The following is an 18,929-nucleotide window of genomic DNA, read 5'->3' on the forward strand; positions in this document are numbered from 1 at the left end:
CTCTTTCTTAAGAGCCCTGTGGTATGTAGTTGGTTAACTAGATTAAAAACCTGTGGATGTAGAAATCTTGAACTTGCTTTTTTCTCAGTTGTTTTCTGATTACTGGTAAATCTATTGCTGACAAGTTAACTTTACTGTTAATGATCCTATGGCAAATGTGCTACTGTTTGATTTGCTCTATGTACAGCAGGCTACAGACAGAATTTAAGTACTCCTGTTCTCTCGTCCCATTAAGTCTCGTTTGATTACTCCACAAATGTGCTTGCTTTGAGAGAGCAAGGTTTATTTTGTTGGTAAGAAACTTATTTCGCTGCAGTCATTCCATTTCTTTTGCTTTCTTCAAGGTAACAATGATGTCTCCACGGTCAGGGCTGTGAATTACAAGTCGGGGTTTGCAGAATCAATTTGATAGCTGATGTATGAACTAATAGCGTCTAACAAAAAAAAGTTACAGGATACCCCACGTTGATGATTTAGGTTTGTTAATGTTTGGGTTCAGCGGTTGATGTTATAAAGATCTTGTTTGATATGGATAGTGTTTTAAATTACCTTGCTGCTTAGTTGAATTGAATGTAAAAAGGAGGAGGCCAGTGTGTTCACTGTGTGGGGTCTTGTCTACACTATGAAGACTTTATGGGTATAGTTATGCCAGCAAAGCCCCCTACTGGAAACCCAGCATGTACTGACAATGGGAATTATTTTCAGAGTGTGATTAAACTAGCACCCCAAACAATGTAAGCTGTACAGGCACAAGGACTCTGGCTGGTGTAAGCAGCAGCTACGTGTGTGTGTGTGTGTCTGCGAGTACATGTTTGAACATAGATACGTCAGTTAAAGCTGTGGAGGTTTTTGTGGTTTTTTTTAACACTCTTAACCAACATAGCTATGCTAGGAGAACATTATAGCATACAGTAGATCTCAAATGCATGCGTAACAAATGAAGAATGACCCATGTGAAAGCTCCAGATCCTCTCACCTCCTATCTGTGATGGAAGTTCAGGTCCAGAATCTAGTTCTGTAGCTGGTTCTTACATTGGATTCAGGGTGTTGGGGGAGGCCCGTTACAGAAAACCCCAAATTTTGCAGACGTGTGGACTGAGATCTGAGCTTAGTGGTTCAGGCCCATCTTTAGTGATAAGAGAATTATCTTTCATGTACTTTGAAAATAACATATAAGTTCCTGTACATATAAACTATTTGATTTTGCATTTCCCTCCAAGAATGACTGAAAGAGAAATAAGCATCATTATAGAAGAGAGAAGTGGAAGGAAGGAGATCTTCACTGTTTTCCTTCCCAATTTTGGAGAGCATCAGAATAAAAGTGATGTTTAAGGAAGATTCATTTAAGAAGTAGGGACATTAAATTACGTGGTTTGTCATAGCCCACTGGGCCACTCATAAGAGAGAGAGAGCTCCATCTATGAGGTGCAAAGGCAGGGACGCTGGAACAATTTGTATAGTGGGGGTGCTGAGAGCCTTTGAACCAGCCTGTAAATGCTGTATATCATGGAATCCGCCTCAAGCCAGAGGTGCAGTGGTTTGATTCACTGGTGACTTGAGATTTCCTCATTGGATTCCCTTGGTGATAAAGAAGTTAGCTCAATATCCTCATGCTTGCTCAGACATTGTACCTCTCTATTTGTCAAGGCCCGAATGTGGGGCACAATGTTCAGCTCCCTCCCAATGAGGAGGAGCCAAATATTACTCACGCAGGAGATTTAAAATGCTGTGGGCTTCATCTTTATAGTGCAGCTGATTCTTCCTGCAGCTGCAGATTCATGATAATGTTATTTTGGATGTTAATAATTTCTCAGCAGTAACTGTGTGTGTTGGGAGGGGACACACCAAAATATGTGTGAAGTGGAGGTCACTTTGGCACTAAAATGAGTGGAGTCCCATGAAACGAGAGGCACCTGGGAGATGCGTTAAGCTCGCTTCCGTAGGCTGTGGAGTAATCTTAGACATTGGAAATGGCAACAGGGTGGAGAATTCCTAACCGGTTCCAGGTGGAAGGAGCAGATGAGAGAATGAATCTGAGTCAGTTTCAGAGTTGTAAAATGTTTTTGCACAACCATTATTTCGTGAGCCTGAATGAAAGGCTGGTGGATTGACGGACAGAGATAGAAATCATAAGGGATACCCAGTATTGGAAACAGCTGGTAAGAGAAGAGCTGAAGCTAAGGAAGGCAGTGTTTTAAATGAGAGGTTACTGTGGAGGTTCTTAACGGCAAAAACAACTAGACTCCCAAAGAAGGTGCCTGAAGCATCACTGCAGTTGCTATAGGGGAGAACAATCTAGGGAGCATCAATTTAATATACAAAGAGTCAGACTAGATGGCCCCAAATGTCACTCAGCTCTTGTAGGCAGTCGAGTGCTCGGTGCCTGGTGGATTCATGTACTGCTTTCTGCTCACTCGACACGGAGTTAAAACTTGTAGCTACTGATTGATGGAGACGACCGTTCTTCGGAACCCCACCCTGGGGTAGGGGAAAAATTAAAAGTCTAAAATAAATAAAGAAATCACCTGGGAGTACCAGAAAAGAAGATTAACTTATGATGATTTACAAGGGTCCTGTCGCTGCTACAATACCTGAAAAAGAGTTTGGCGTAAGCTCAAAAGCTTGTCTCTTTCACCAACAAAAGTTGGTCCAATAAAAGATCTTACCTTACCCACCTTGTCTCACTAACATTCATTTATGCAATTTATACTTGCCTGGCAAATGTGGGGGAATAAGATTAATATTAGGTAGCGGCCATTTATTGTGTACCAGTTGTTTACTGTTCCCCAGGACACCTTTGAAAATTAGATATAGCTGTTTTATGAGCAAACTCTTTTTATTAGCATGCATTAATATTTTAGGGCACTGTTACTGCTTAGCTATTCAGTGCTGCAGGAAGGATCTATCGGCTGAGCGATACAGCAGGGTGGGAAGTTATCGGATGGACTCTGAAAACAAGATTTCTTCAACCTGTGCGTGTTGCTTCCTGAAAGTAAAACCACACTTATTTGAGGAAACCTGTGTTAAAACCAACTGTTAACAGGGAATCCATTCATAATCCACAGATACAGATTTTCAAAGCACCTATGTGATTTAGGCTCACAGTTACCAAAATCCCTTTTGAAAATGGGACTTCAGTGCTTTCGAAAATGTTACCCCAACATTTACTTCAAGGGTGAGACCCACCCCCATGCAGAAGGCCCACACATGGCTTGTGCGGTGCTGAGAACGTCAAAATAAGTGGTACATATTCATTGACGCTCTTCCCTCAGTGGACTGCCACTGGGGTTTAGTTTAAAGACCAACACTATTAGTTGTGTCCAGTGGATCGGCTGCTACAGCAGGACAGTCAAGACACACTGCACTGGCGAGTGAAATCACACACCTTGTGCAGGTGTGAATTTCACTCTTAAGAGTCCACAGCAAGGTTTGTTTTCCAAGGTGCATTCTGCACTCCTCCTATATATGTGAAAAATACACAGGCAAGATTTATAGGCTCCAGTCAATTTGAAGGACCCAATTTAGTATTCTCTAGAAGCAAACTCATCAGTTCCATATGCAGAATTACAGAGTCCTTTTTAAATTTCACTTTTCAAAGCTGGCCGTCGCTACCCTGAGCCTGGTAATTAAATTCAGATGACTCATTTTTTTAAATAATTTTTGCCTGTGGGGAAGAACTGAAGCTCATATCTATTCTTTAAATATGTTGATATGATTCAGCTTGAAAATATTGCTAGAAACTCCTTCTTCTTTCTTTTTTTAATTTGTTTTATGAAAACCTAGTTTTAATTATTGGTAATGTGGCAGATAAACTCCTGGCCAAATAAACCATTACATCTAAGTACCTCGCAACTACAATGTTTCATTTAATAAGTATTATAAACTGTTTTAATCAAGTCCAGAAATGCATACAAATAAACTAAATCCAGTCTAGCCCACTCTCCCACAAAATCACTCATGTCTCATTCAAGCTACAGACTATTACAATTAAAAAATATACAAGAGCACCAAGCCATGCAAATTATGGGAGTTTGGTTGGGGCCGGTGTCATTGTTACTGCTATCTTCCTCCAAGAATTGATTGAGCTACACATCTAGAGCCAGATTCTGCAGCACTCGGGCATTGATAGGCAGCACAAAGTTACTAAACCATTGTACCAGACAATAGATTTGACTGTCTGCCGGACAGACTGTCTTACAAGTTCCACCCTGGGTTGAGATTCTGACATAGAGTGGGGGACAGTGAATTTAAATTACTCAAGGGCTTCTGTGCAAGTCCGGCTTCTGCAATTTATGCTCACAGTGCATGTCTGTGGGAGATGCTCTGAAAGTGAATATGAGCTACATCTCTCTTAACAAGAATATAGTTTAGCTCAGTTGGCTAACTTGGCCTAGGAAGGATGGTCCCATGGCGAAGACACTGGGCTGGCACATGTGAGATTTAGATTCTTTGCTTTGCTGCACACTGTATGTTTGGACATGTTACTCAATCTTGCTGCTTCCATCCCTCATTTGTAAAATGGGGATACTCCTTCTTTCCCCCACCCTTTTCTCTGTAACGTCTGCTTAGATTGTAATACATAGGGCAGGGGCTGGGGGAGGGGCTGGGGCAGGTTGTATGTCTGGGCAGCGCCTCTGTGCACTGCTGAAATACAGCTAATCAGGAATAACAATGAGGAAAATCATGGAATAATACAAGTTAATAAAAGGATGCGTTGGTTTTACCACATTTTAGATGTCATGAAGGAGTGAATGGGAACTGATAATTTTCTGGGAAGGTTCTTACAAATTAATGATGACTCTTGCTGAGTTCTAACACTAAACTAATTGATTAATTTTTAATAGGCAAAGTGCTTGGACTGACTAAATATCTTGAAAGGGAGAAGAGTACTTATGCTGCCTTCCCACGCAATCAAAAAAAGTCATTTATAGGTAGAGAATCTGGAGGAAAATGCATTAGAATCAGGCTGTTCTTTGACTGGGAGAAGAATTAAATCCAAACTTCTCAGGGACAAGAATGTAAAGACAGGAGATATAAATTGCTAGTGTCTGTTGATGATATCACAGTATGCTAAGGCTGCTCAGGTGAGATCGGGACTTCATTGAGCGAAGTGGAATACAAATATATAGCAAGGAGAGAGGCCCTACATCAAAATACTTACGGACAAAATAGACAAAGTATGGGAGAAAGTAGGTAAGTATCCCCATTTTACAGGTGTGGACTGAGGCCCAGAGACAGCTTCTATTTAGATGGTAAGCTGTTTGGGGCAGAGATTGTCTTTTTGTTCAGTGTTTGTACTAGGCCTAGCACAAAGGAGTGCGATATTAATTATTTGTATTACCAACAGAATGTGCATTGTCCAATGTGTGACAATACAAACATCATCTGTGTGTCCCTCTCCTCCCCTCGCTGCTTTGTGAGAAGCACCTGTAGCAGTGAAGGAGGATGCTGCCAATTTTGTGCCTTTCTGCAAAGCCTGCTAGCAATGGTGCCATTTAGTGCCAAATTGTATCCCAAATCTAAATTCGAATGTAGATGTCCCTAGAGCAAAAGGACTTGTCACTCCATACCAATTCATTTCAGTGATGAAGCTTTATTCCCATCCCCTCAAAAATGAATTAGTGTTATTTTTAAAAACAACAACACTGATGTTCATTTGTCTGACCACAGCATGCGCTCTGGAATGCTTTGATGTTGATTCAGTGTTTCTTGATTGATTGTGTCTCTCTTATTGGTCTAATCTTCAACTGAGAATTAGCCCTGAGATGTTAGGAGTTTTGAAATGTTCATTATGAAAGACAAACTCCTTTTTAAAACTACATTAGGTAACTGGACTTCCTAGATCGTGGGAATTCAGGAAAGTGTAATAACCCACATTGAAATTCACCTGGAAGGATGTGTCCTTATTGCCCTACCTATTGCTGCAAAAACTACTGTGTGTTCTTGTAGCGCGAAACTCATCCCTGTATAGAAGCATAGCAAAAAGCATATGCACCACGCAAGTCCCATATGAGCACTCAAAATAGGATGCAAGTGGCGCATAGCCCTTGGGTTACTTTTCTGTACAGGACAAATTTAATGACAAGTCATCAGGACATTAGGGTTAGGTCCTATATGAAAATCAATCTCCATCAGCACAGCACAGCACCTCTTAGTGTCACGCCGGGGAATTGCGTAACACTGGCTCACAAGGAGGTAGGGGAGCTCTTTTTTTTAGCATATGAAACAGATTCAGGTGCTTTTACATCAAGAGGTCCAGAGTGCAGTGCTCACAAGGGCAATGTAAGAAATGGACATTCTGATACTATTGTAATGAAAACCCACTGGTGGCCTTTTATCAGAAATATTATCCAGGTAGAACTTGAGTATTTGCAATTGAGATTTTTAATCAGACATTGCCATTAGATAATGATGATTACAAGAGTAATAAATATACTATAATAATTTTTAAATACTCAGCATGCAATTGTTTAATGTAGCTGTTCTTGGCCATTTGGAAGATGAATATAGTGTTTAAAAGCATGATATGTTTTAATTGATGGGTTTTTTATATTAGCTGATCATCATTCAACATTTATATGAGGAAAAAGTTTCCTAAATCATCAATTTTTACAACTCTTTTACCCTGGAATGTGAATCTGTCCCAGTTGCTGTAGTTAATTATTGCTTTACAGCCAAATGTTGTTCCCTCTAATGGTTACAAACTGCTTTTGATTTTAGTGCTTAAAGTCCATATAGCTTGGTGAGAGAATCAGAGGTTTATACTTTCAGATGTAGGTGGGAAAAGAGTCTTTTATTCTGTTGCAAAGTTAAAAATAAATCTATCTTTTCTTTGAACTTTTGAGAGCAGCTTTGTATTTGGGAAGATGATGAGGTCAGTAAACTCAACAGAAAAAACAAACCTGAAACTGCTTTGAGACTTAAAAAATGTTTGTTAAATTTAATTATTTTGTTTAAAATGATATATTGTAGTAATACATTAATTAGCATATACTTTTAAACAAAACTATAAACTGTATTATATTAATTGATCATGCGTTAATAAATTTGTTTAGAATTATATATTAATTTTGGCCAGGTTTTGAACATATTTTACTGGCTTGAGAGAGGGGTCCAGTGACTAGGCTTTGTCACCCATTTGCTGTGTCACTTCACCTCTCTGTACCTTTCTTTCCCTTTCCACCCTCTAGTATGTAAACTTTTCAGGGCAGGGATTCTCTCTTACCATATGTATGTACAGTGCCCTGCGCAATGAGATCCTGATCACTCCTAGAAGGCAGGAGGTACTGTATAACCATACTGTTATCGGCTTTCATTTAGAGAGGTACGTAATAGACACTGAGCATGTATAGTGCTTTTCATGTGTGGATCCCGGAGCATTGTACAAATCTGTGGGTAAGTATCATATTTAGGTTTACTATAGATTCATAGCTTATAAAGTCAGAAGCATTGTGATAACCTAGTGTGACCTCTTGTATAAGAGAAGCCCTGGGACTTCTCTGAATTAATTCCTGTCTGAACTAGAACAGATCTTTTTTAGGGGAAAAAAACTCCAATCTTGATTTTAAAATTGCCAGTGATGGAGAATCCACCGCAAACCTTGGGAAGTTGTTCCAGTGGTTAATTACCCTCACTGATTAAAAAACAAAAAGTGCCTTATTTTTTGGCTGAATTTATAGATGAAAGAGTCTTGTGATGAAACCACTGGACTAGGTCATGAATGCTGGCGGGTTCAACTCCTGGCTCTGCCAATCTCTCCCTCAACCAGTCTGTGCTTCAGTTTTGTGCCTGCAAACTGGGGATTGTAATGTTTCTGTGCCAACAGGGAAGTTGTGAGATGTCACTCATTAATGCTGTAAACAAAAAACCATGTGAACTTACAAACATACCTGAATCTGTACGAAATGTTCTGTAATTTAAACACTCAACTCCAGCAGTGACACGAAAGAGCTATAGGGGAAACTAGCAACTGGGCCATGTGGGGCCGGAGGGCACAGGGCGAGCCTTGCTTGTATTAACCCAGTGCAGGGAGCACCCTGGATATCTTCTTCTTCCACAGAGCAGCATGCAGAAGGTCTGGTGCACTGAAATAACACACACATCTAGGATCAGAGGGGTAGCCGTGTTAGTCTGGATCTGTAAAAGCAGCAAAGAATCCTGTGGCACCTTATAGACTAGCAGACGTTTTGGAGCATGCTCCAAAACGTCTGTTAGTCTATAAGATGCCACAGGATTCTTTGCTGCTTTTACACACATCTAGGTAACATCAGGGCCCTGATGGGGTGCAGCGACACGATACGGCATAATGGCTTCCCAAAGAATTGCCATGATATGTCTGCTAATAGGCTGAATATATAAGTAATTGTGTTACATGACATAGCATAAGTTATGCCAGCTAGAGAATATGTAACCTGCACCATATTGCTGTGCGATGCCAGCATTGAAAGGAGGGTGGTGACAGCTTTTAATTCTGATTTGTCTGTCCCATGTGAGTCAGGGTAGCTGAAAAGGCTAAAAATAAATCCTGTAAGGCAAAACATCAGACTTACTGTCTGTAGCTCCTCTCTTCTAAGGGAGTCTATGTTGTACAAGCATGGATGCTCACAAAACCCCAGTCGATTGTTATGGTCACCAGGTGATAGGCAAACTGAGGTGCAGAAATTTAATTCACTTGTGCAATTGTACATGAGCCAGTGGTGTACCTGGGAAGACAATCCAGAAGTTCTGAACCCTCGGCTTCTTCTCTAACAACGACACCATTCGCCCCCCTCGGAGCTCGGCATGGAGCCCACCAGTCCTGATTCTCAGTGCCCAACTCAAACTACAAATAAATTTGTTAGTCTCTAAGGTGCCACAAATACTCTTGTACATTTTACAGATACAGACTAACACAGCTGCTACTCTGAAACCAGAGAAAACATAACACAAAAGTGTTTGAATGTCCTTTCTTCAGTCCCCCACCTCCCTTCAGAGAGTTGGGGGAATTGGAGTTCTTTTTGAATCCCATAATGGCTGCAGCCATGACAAAACCAGAATGGGATGTTGAATCCCTGCTGTGTTTCAGGTGTTCAGGATGAGGAAGATGGGCATCTCAGGTACCTTGCAGCCCCTAGGTATATAAGAATCTTCTGCTTAGTTTGAGTTTGTTAAAATCTTGTCACATGATCCTTCTCTTCTTCCCACTCCCTGAATTGTCCTGTGGACAGTGGGTGGAATACATGTCTTTTCTCTGCCCTAGCCCCACCTCCTATTTATCATATTGCCTTTATATAAATGCATGGTATGCCCACATCATGAATGCTGCATGCAGATGTAGTTGCCTCATCTCAAAAAAGATATTTTGGAATTGGAAAAGGTACAGAAAAGGCCAACAAAAATGAGTAGGGGTATGGAACAACTTCCATATGAGGAGAGAGAAATAAGACTGGGACTCTTGAGCTTGGAAATGAGACAACTAAGGCGGGATGTGATAGAGGTCTATAAAATTGTGACTGGTGTGGAGAAAGTAAATCAGGAAGTGTTATTTACTCCTTCTCATAACACAAGAACTAGGGGTCACCAAATGAAATTAATAGGCAGCAGGTTTAAAACAAACAAAAGGAAGTATTTCTTCACACAATGCACAGTCAGCCTGTGGAACTCTTTGCCAGAGGATGTTAGGGTTCAAAAAAGAACTAGATAAGTTCATGGGGGACGGGTCCATCAATGGCTATTAGCCATGACAGGCAGAGATGCAAAACCATGTTAACTGACATCTAATATTATCTGTCTGATTCTCCAGTATCAAATCTGCTTTTTGCTCATCTTTGATGTGAGATATTCAGAACCACTGAGTGGGCTTGTTCAATAATACGTGTCAAGGTCTACCCAGCAAACTGAGCAGAGCAGAGTACTTGTTCTTCAGAGGATGGATGGTTACAGTTTCATATCATGATGATGCTTTGATTGCAAGCTCTTTGGGTCAGGCACACTCCTTGCTGTTGTTGTTTGTTGTTGTTCTGTGTTTGTACATTGCCTAGCACAATGAGGGCCTAGTGTCCCTGAGTAGAGCTCCTGGTGATGATGATGATTCATAGCAATTAGCATTGCTGTTTTACATAGCTACTTGTAATGAATTGCATGGAATGAGTTTATTTTCTTATGTCTGTAAGTGCTTTCTGATCCCCGACTTCCAGCTTCAGGGCTTTCTAGAGACAGCTTGTGTTTGAGAGCTCTCTCAGGACTTGATCCAAATTCTGTTGAAGCCAATGGAATGACGTTCGGCTTCACTGGACTTTGGATCAGCTCCTTAGTTAAGCAGATAACCTACTGCCTGTTGAAGTGTTTCTCTCTTTTCTACCACTGCTGCAGCTCAACCACCCTAATCCTCCATCACCCTGCACCTTGTGCAGTTGTTTGACACCAGAGGAGAGTGGGTCTAAGAATGCTTCCAATTGACAGTGGTTTGCCCCGACTTTGCATTCACTGCATTAGTGTGAATGATTACACAAAGTGAGGGTCAGCAGAGGATTAGGCCTCCCTGGTGTATTTTCATTTCAGATCCCTAGCTAGCTGCCAGTTGCAACAGAGAGGCTGTAAACCAATCACCCCTATAGCTGGGTAAAAATGGCTTACATCTCTCTGCTGTCCTTTTCTTTGGGATTTGTCCTACCAGTGATTACTTTTATTTGAAAGTTGACAAGCATTCTGTCGTCCCGCTGCACGCAAGACGCAGAAAACTAGAGAAGATTAGTTATTGTGCTCCTTGAAATAACCTATTTCATTATCAGTTGAAGCCCAGATAATGCAAGTATGAAAGTTTCCCTTTTTTGTGCAGTGAATTAGGTTTAAGAGTCAGTTAAATAAGATACTTTTATCTGTAATATTTGGATGCTTTTCTTCCCTGGTTCTATTTTTCAGAGGACTGGGAATGAATAAAAAGTATATGTGCAGTGGCTTTTTTTAATCCACTGTTTAAATGTCAGCTACATCTTCATCAGGATGTGGAAACAGATTTTCTTATTCAGTTTGTGCACTTTTTAATTTTTTTTTTGAGAGCTCAGTAATGCTTAAAACTGGAGACAAATACTCTACAGATGGCTTTTTATTTTAGCAGCGATCGATAAGTTGTTTCTTGCATGGCAAATCAGTGTCTCCTAGCAAGCCCCCCCTCCCTTTTTTTAATCTTAGAACCTATATTCTGTAGAGATACCGCGCCTTTCATTTAAGGATCTGAGCACCTTATAGATATTAAAAAACTGGTCAGTAAAATTGGATATGTTTGAAATTCCTCCCTCCCCCCACAACACACTCATCTTTTTACCACCCACTAACTTACAGCTCCTTTGTGAACTGAGTAAATATTATTATACCCAGCTCACAAGTGGGTAAATTGAGCAGTGGAGAGAGGCTGTGATTGCTGGGTAACACTTCCTATGATCCTGCACTCAAGACAACTGATTCTCCATTGCTTTGCACCTCGTTCACACCAGTGCAAAGCAGCTATAAAATAGGCTGTCCAATCAGAATGGTAACATTTTACATCCTCATTGCCCTGGCATAAATAACCACAAATGGTACAAGTTGTAACACACTAACTATACTGTTATAGATGGTACAACCTCCCTAGTGTGGACACAGTTATACTGGGAAGGGGAATAAGCTATACAGTTGTATACGATATCTTTATACCAGTGTTACTTTGTCTACACTACGCTTGTACTGGTACAACTATATTGGTAGAAAAATTACATCCCAACTGACATTGTTATCCCAGTACAAAAACCTTGTGTAGATCAGGCATCTCCTGGGGCACATCTGGGGTCAGTCTTGAGGGGCAGAGTTTTATCCCTTTGATTTCAGGTATATAGGTAATGTTTACCACATTGGTATGCTTGTCTCTTGGTACCCCTAGGGTGCCTTAAATGAATGTTCCTCACTGCAGCATTCACAGATAAATCAGTGCTTTGAAATGGAAAATTTAGTGTCATTTGCTGTAGTGGCCATGACAATGCATCTCTTTCCAGCCACCTTAGTCTCATGTTATACAGTCCCTTTCTTTCCCGTCTGTCTCAGATATTTTGACGTGCATGCAGTTTCCAGTGGTATAAGCTCCAAATCCATTAGTTGTGCCCCATATTCTAGGCTTCATTGGTTAATGTTTGTTTAGCACCTTGGAAGTCTAGAGCTGTATCTGATTGTATGCTTTTGCCTTCTTTGTGTTAAGTACCATGCGCACTCATGCTGGCAGAGATGGGTCCTGGGGGACAGTGTTTCTCTCATCAAGAAGAAGAGGCAGATCCCTCAATTTGTGTGCACAGGTCTGGGGAGAAATCCACTCTATGCAGAGATACTGTGCTCCATTTAAGTACTACTTAAGCCCAAACTCATAGGCTTCATGCTGGTTCTGTTTGTGCCAGCGTGACTTTCACTAGTTAGTGTATCTTTCATGTTGAATTTCACCAGGTGGGGGCGCTGTCTGTTAAGAGTTCAAAAAACTCAGGAAGACAGACTGGAAATGGAAATGTTATTGTACTGTTTTAATTTTCTTCAATCTCATGATTTTCACTAATTTTTGGGGGGTGGGGTCTGTGTTGTGATTTTTGGACTCTAGGTCCATGAAACTGCAGCTACCTGGAGAGACAGTCAGGAGGCCTGTCTGAAGTGAAGGCCGTCTCCGATCCGGCAGCCAGCTTTGGAAATGCTAGTAACTTACCTCGCAGGCAGGGCTGAGCTATTGTGTGATGTTCCCTGTTTGCTTCTGGCAGGCATGCGCCAGCTCGCTGGGATGATCCGGCTTCAGCAACTTGCTGGGTTGTGCTTTGGCCCTTGTTCTTCAAATTGCAGATTCATGTTAAAATAGGAATTTCAGGTCAGTGAGCTGAACCCTCCCCAATGGGAGGTAGCTGGCACAGCTCTTGTGTGTGTTCATTTTAGTTGCTGAGGTTTAGAGTTGAAGTTCATCTAAAACGCTCCCCTGGGGGATGTGAAGATCTCATGCAATTGAGCTTTCTCAACTCAATACAGAAGCAAAGTTGGGGGGATGGAGAGCATGATAACTTAGGGTATTTGACGGGCTGGGTTTAATATTGTATTTCTTCATGGCGGCCTACTGTACTATATAAATAATAATAATAATAATAAAACATGGAACTCTTCAGGAGTTTTGCCCAAGTAAGCATTGCAGGATCAAGTTTGATTAGAGAGCGGGTGGAGGCTTCACAATGATCCCTTTGAGTGTAGGTCCACAGAGGCGCAGGAGGTATAAAGCCCAAATCCTGCAAAGATTTAAGCATGTGCTTAATTCTAAGCCAATGAGCAGTGTCCCATGGGACTGCTCCAAGTGCTTAAAATGAAGCATATGGCTTAATCTTTGCAGGATCAGGACCTAAGTGGTTTGCCCAGGGTCACATGGTGAGATTGATGCATGGTTATTAATAGAATTTGGGAACGTTATCTCCTGGCCCTATTCCCACTGCTAGAGCAATTGCATTCTGATATTGCTACTGTGCTGCTTAAACTTGTCAATAGCAAAACGGGCCAGATTCGCTCAGCTACACCCATAAGTTTGGTCAAACTTCATTTGACTCCTTGGTAACATAGAGTCACTTCCCTTCTGTGAATGCTGCTGTTGGAAACCCATTCCTTCCCTGACTAGCTTCTAGACTCTGATTTGCTTTTGTTGTTCCATAGTTGTTGAATACAGGGTGTCCAGTGCTTCTGAAAACCCAGCCCTGCACAACTCCTTTGCCAGCAGCATGGCAGAGCGAGAGAGACTTTTTGTAACAAATTACAATGAAAGGGCCCCTTGACCTCTTCTGCTTTGTTTCATGAAATAAAACATGATTAGATTTCTTATACCATTTCCTGACCTATCTTATTTTTCCATGCATTAATATGATTAATTCTATTTGCCGGATGGTAGAGGGCATTTCTATGAATATTCAGGCAATTTTCATGGTCTAAAAACATCATCTCTGATGGTTTACAAGCTGCACTCATCATCTTTTAATTGTCTTTATCATCCTACTTTGTCCCTCTTTCATTTCACTGACACAATGCTCACCTCCCCTGAGCACAGAGAACCCTGAGTAAGTAAGGCAGCTGATCAGTGGACAGTGTCCGTGTGGGAAAGAGACTGCAGGACGTGGAGAGTCACCTGCAGGCTTTGCAACAAGCAGAAATCAGCTTTCAGAAATGCCTGTCAGATACCTGGAATGGAGGACAAGCTAAAGCTTGCTTCTAAAAATGCTGTTTACTCACAGGCTAAAGGGAGGTCTCAGCAAGATTTCTCTTGTGTGCAAACTTGGCTAAGACAAAATTTTGGATGGAAATGGGGCTACAAAGCGAGCAGTGGGTTAGTGATGAAGGGAAGACATTGTGGATAGGATTCTCCGCTGCCTGGTACCTTGTGCAGGAATTTACGTTTGGGCAAAATGGGCGTAAGGTTGAGGCTAGTTCGTGTCATCTGTACATGGGACTCATAGAAGGGAACACTGTGATAATCTCGTCTGGCCCTGCTATATAACACAGGCCATAAAACTTCCCCAAAACAATTCCTGTTTGGACAAGAGTAGATTGCGACCATTTTACAGTATATATATTTAATGAATTTTGCATGTTTAGTTTTGTTTTCCCCTCTTGGTTCGTTACAGCTTTTCCTCTTATGAAAGGATGGGAGAATGCTGCTTTACATGTGTTCTATCCCTGTAGCTTTTCTTCCCAGGCCTTAGTTGGAAGTCACAACTAATTGATTCAGTTTGGGGCTAATTCGCATTACTATTGTTGTTTAAATTCATTTTAGATGTCAAATGCTAATGTATATCGTGTACCATGATTAAGTCCAAACTCCTGACTCCCCTCTAATTTCCATAGCATGTTAATTCATGAGGGGGAGAAGAATTGCATTTACCATGCCATGCACAGGCTTGAATTATGGAAACGTGCCATTAATTTTCTGGCAGAATCTCTCAAGTCTCATTTCTTATTCATATACATCTGTCCCATCTGAGCTTCACAAGTGCATGGAAGCCAAGGAGGACATAGCTGCAGAGTGTATGCGGGAGAGCTTTATTTATCGTTGTCGCAGTAATCACAGGGCGGTGCACGAGCGTATTATTTTGAGCACTTTAAACAGAACCCCACGATGATGTCCAGGGCATTTGTGCGGCTCTGGAAGACCGTGGTCTTTACAGACAGTTGGGTCGCTCATCGAAAGACGATTACACAAACTAATAAAGAGGTCTTCAGAGGTTCCCAAACAACACTGACTTGAGGTCAGCTGTCCACTGAAGTCTCTTTTATATTAGTGGTAGTTGGATCAGCGTCATAAAAAGCAGCAAGTTGACAGCAGATTAGTATCTAGATAAGGGAGATCTTGTGCTTAAGACATTAGCCTGAGCCTCAGGAGACATAGGTTCAATTCCGGGCTCTGCCTAGATATTCCCTGTGATGGTGGGATGTCACTTAATTTCTCTCCTTCTGCTTGTATCTATGTAAATCAATGCAGGGGGCTGGACTTGATGACTTCTTGATGTCCCTTCCAGCCTTACTTTTGTATTCTGCGTTCTAGCCCTTTAACACCCCTTTGTCTGTCTTGTCTATTCAGGATGTAATCAAATGGGATTTGCCTGACTGGAGGGCATATCAGAAGCCAGTAGTGCCAGAAGGGTCAGAGCAAAAGATGCCCTTCTGCCTCCATGTGCCTCTGATATAGCTACGCGGTTGTGCATATAACAGGGATAGGCAAAGCAGTGCAGAATAGAATAAGAGCACGTTCTTTCTGTTCATTTCTCACGCTCCTACAACAAACCTTTTCTCTCTGTAATATTCAGAGAACTATTTTGGCTGCTCATTCTGCTTCTGCTGGGACTTAGAAATTCCAAAGTATTAATGGCATTGTTGGGTTCAGTTGGGAGACCTCCCAATTCTTGGCTCTACCACTGACCTGTGTGAGCCTGTGGACAAGTCCTTGCATCCCTCTGTGCCTCAGTTTCCCCTCCCACTTCGCTTAGTTTGTAAGCTCTTTGGGGGCAAGGGCTGTCTCTTACTTGATGTTTGCACAATATCTAGCACAATGGAGCCCTGATCTCAGCTGAGCTTTCTCAGGCAATACCATAATATAAATAGTAAGACCAAGAGAGAGTCTATTCTTATTGTGATTTTGCTCAATATCAGTAGAACATTTGGTCATGATATCCAATCTTCCTCCCACTGAACTATTGTTTTCTGAGGGTCTCCCAATGCTAGTGTAGGCTGCATTTCTTTAATCCTGTTGAGCTGCTTTCCCAGTTGAGTGTCTTTCCTTATATAGCCTCCATCTGAAATGGAAAGAGATTTTTTTAGATTTTGTTTTAGGTTTCAGAGGAAAACAGGATCAGAAATTACTCATAAATTAAGTATCCTCAAGGAAGCAGGAAGGGGGATGAGATGGGAGGACAGAAAAGGAACATTTCGGTGTTGAAAGAACAAGAAACATTTAATTAAATGTATCAGTTGCAAAGCCTTCTGCTGTAGAAGCAGTGAAACAAAGGCGCGTGTTATCATAGTCATCTCTGCAACAGCACAGAGAGAGAAAGAGAGGGGCACTTTTGAGATTAAGCATTAGAAAGTGTGTTTGGAGCCAGTCCATTGTACTTGTTTCAAGATATTTTTAATAGGTTTGTGTTTTCTCTAGCTAGTCTTTTGAAGTTTAACTTGACAAATACGCTGTAAATTAGAGAGGACTTTTGTCCTTGAGTAACAACCTTTCAGCTCGAGTGAAAAATTATGCATCTACTGCGGCTGTTGATTTATTTCAGGCCCGAACTATTATTTCTTTTAAAATGAATAAATTCTGCTAACAATCAACCTGTTTGGAGGGTGGGGCTGTGCTCCACTGTATGTCTGAGTGATGGCTCTGGAAATCAGCGGTTCATAAGAGAAAAGTCCCAGTCATATAAACAGGAGAAATAAAGCACAGATACTCAGGGTGAGAGAACGGATTGATATCTGTACAGCCCTGATGGAATTGTTAGTTTATTATTATGGTGGCACTTAGAAGACCCCACATGGCAAGAGACCATGAAGAGCCTGCACTCTAAGATGACAAGATAGTCAAAGGATGGGACTGGAGGAAGAATGCAAGATCACACATGAACTTTGTCAGATACAAGAACTGAACCCTGGTCTATGGAGTCATAACCCAGTTCCCTCACCACAAAGCATCCTTCCTCTCTTAGCTGAAAGGCTATGGAGCTGGCTTGCAATTGGATGACTTTGGCCACACTTGTTTTCTGTTCTTCCTTTGTTGACCCCACTTGGTACGTGATCAGTTCATGCTTCCTTTTTCTCGACAGTCACATGGTGACCTATTGCTGATTCAAACAAATGTCTTCACCATTTCAATATCTAGAAGCAGTTTCCCCCCTCCTCCCTCATCTAGAAATGGGCACTGAAGCAAATTGCCAGACTGGAAAAACCTACATGCTTTGTGGGACTGTGAATCCATTTCAAAGGGTTGAGTCTAATCCCTTTCTCTACAGTGAGCCGATCCAAACATTTCCCAAAATTATACCACCAAGCAGCAGGACAATGAAAGGTGGGTTGGCAAGGTGGAGGACCAGGTGTGTTTAATACATTTCAATCTTATTGCAGCGGGTGACAAATGGACGCTGATATGCTTCAGTGATGGGAGGTATTTCCCATCTCTCCCTCGTACTCACATCCCTCTTGACCAAAACGTATACAGTCTTATCAACGCTCTTAGTGGTTATTTGCTCCTTAATGTAAACCTCTCAACTCCAGATCTCTAAGTCCCTCTCAAATGCTCAGTTGTAATGTGACCTCTCAGCACTGCGGGCAGTGATGGGAGAAGCTGATTTTTTAGTTCATATGGGCCAGTCTGTTTGCTGCCTTTTTCTGGTGGTTTTTCTGGTGATGATTGATCTCTCTAATGCCATGTAGTTTACGGTCTTCATTCTAATAGGCAGCATTGGTCTTTAAAGAGCTCCTTGAATACCATACTTCACTGGGACACGAATGTCCTCTCATTTTGTGGCTTTCATATTGAACTTTTCTGTTGCAGGCAGGGCTCTCCCCGTGGATGGTTCTGTTGGGAGGTAAATAATTTCTTTTTCCCCAGTGGATTCTGGCATCCAGAAAAAGAGCAGGAGCTAACAGTATGAGACTTCAGAGGTTATATCCAGAAATAATAAGCAGCTGGTGTTAGAACAGGCATTTTGATTCCACTTTCACAGGTGTCACGTCAGGTCAGGGTAAGGCAGGCCGCATTCTGCACTGAGTATTTGTAGGATGGACACTCATCACGAAAGGTGGACATGGTGGCTGGGGCCATCTTTGTGTGTCTAAGCTGGGTCAAGCATCACAGCAAATCTCTGGTACTGTTGTCATGGCAGTGCCCAAGGTGAAAAAATGATTCTGGTTCTGAATAAATACCAGAAGGTTGAGGCAAAGTCAGGGAAACCATGGGAAATGAAGCTCAGCTGGACAGTCTGTCCTTAACTCAACGTTTCCCAAAGAGTGGGGCCCCTTGAACAGTGTGGGGCTGAAGGATTTGCTGAGTGGGATGTGGCTAGGCCTTTTACTTGCTCTTCAGAACCTCAGCTTTCATTACAAGGAGGAAATCAACAGTCACTAGGCGTGTGATGGAAACCTTGAAAACATGAGCTAAGTGTACCTAGGGCAGCAATGCCTGCCTCGGGTTGCAGAGAGTCTGAAACAATGGGTCTGCCGTGTGAACTTCCCCATTCATCTCGGTGAGTGCTGCCTTGGATGCCGGGGATGACGCGTTAAATGTCAACATAGTTTGCTGATTCACTGCATAGCGCAAACAAGAAAGGAGAGGAGGCGTATCGTATTGTGAAGATGTACTCAATCTCACCTCCGTGACTGCTCATGTTGGGCAGACCTTTAACAAGAGGCAGTGTCGTTGTGAGGGGCCGTGTGAGGAT

At 41.8% G+C, this 18,929-nt stretch overlaps 1 protein-coding gene across 4 annotated transcripts in view; it reads left to right on the top strand.

The window, feature by feature from the left end:
- CSMD2 (CUB and Sushi multiple domains 2) overlaps window positions 1-18,929 on the top strand; it is a 560,963-nt gene that overhangs the window by 186,312 nt on the left and 355,722 nt on the right. The gene's annotated exons all lie outside the window — the stretch shown is intronic.

The sequence above is a fragment of the Gopherus flavomarginatus genome, chromosome 22 (assembly GCF_025201925.1).
Source record: "Gopherus flavomarginatus isolate rGopFla2 chromosome 22, rGopFla2.mat.asm, whole genome shotgun sequence".
Lineage (NCBI taxonomy): Eukaryota > Metazoa > Chordata > Testudines > Testudinidae > Gopherus > Gopherus flavomarginatus.